At 44.6% G+C, this 1,016-nt stretch overlaps 1 pseudogene; it reads right to left on the bottom strand.

Annotated features, from left to right (window-relative positions):
• Positions 1-275: 275 nt before the first annotated feature.
• Positions 276-379, bottom strand: LOC116889546 (annotated as a pseudogene).
• Positions 380-1,016: the final 637 nt, after the last annotated feature.

Below are 1,016 nucleotides of genomic sequence, written 5' to 3'. Positions count from 1 at the left end.
GAGGAACACCCAAGGGGAAGGGAGAGGAGGGGATGTTGCTTAAAACTGGAAAGGGAATAACACTCAAATGTATATAAGAAATACTCAAGTTAAAAATAATAAAACACACACACACACACACACACACACACACACACACACACATACACACACACATACATGCGCGCGCGCGCAAGCACACAGGGTAAGAATCAAAAAAAGGAGGGGAAAGATAGTATCAAAATTCCAGGTTCTGGGATAATAGCCTTAACAAAATATGAGAACAGTAATTTGCAATACAAAAGTAGGTGAACAGGTCTAAACCACATGTACCTTGTTGGTCTGTCATCCTCTTCCATCTTTGTCAGAGGCATTGCTAACCTGTCCGTTCATACAGTATGGGTTTGCTATGTGAGGTGGTATCTACATCCATCTCAATGAGGAGAGGGGAACAGGATGTCACACTTCACAGACTTGTGGAGTGCTCTTCTATTCTGAGGAATGTGCTCTGCACAGTGGACCCTTAGGCGGGTGGTAAGAATGAGCCTATCCTTGGAAAGAGCTGACAGCAGCTGTTGAGAGCTGAGAGTATAGGCATATATTGTCCACTGTGGAGAGCCAGCATCACCTCCATGTTGTGCTTTAAAGAAAATTCATGTGGTTGGGGATTTGGCTCAGTGGTAGAGCGCTTGCCTAGCAAGCACAAGGCCCTGGGTTCGGTCCTCAGCTCCGAGAGAAAAAAAAAATTCACTGGTAAGGAAATCCTGACTCTCAGCTTGTCAGCCTGTCAGAGGTGGGACTTTCTTCATAATGTGGCAAAGGAGGGAAATTGAGATATTCCTCTTCTGGCCTGAGATTATTTGAATTTGTAGAATGTTAAGGGGCAGTGAGAAGCTCTTACAGTTCTAAGATTGAAAACATGCCAGATGTCCTGAAGGACGGAGCCATGACACCTCTAGGTACACAACTGTCGGCTCCTATTTGTGGTCTCACAGCCAAACAGAATCTCTTAAATGCTGTAAAAGTACAAGGTTGTC

This window comes from Rattus rattus, chromosome X (assembly GCF_011064425.1).
Source record: "Rattus rattus isolate New Zealand chromosome X, Rrattus_CSIRO_v1, whole genome shotgun sequence".
NCBI classification, from domain to species: Eukaryota; Metazoa; Chordata; class Mammalia; order Rodentia; family Muridae; genus Rattus; species Rattus rattus.
This window is presented reverse-complemented; position numbering and strand designations above follow the sequence as displayed.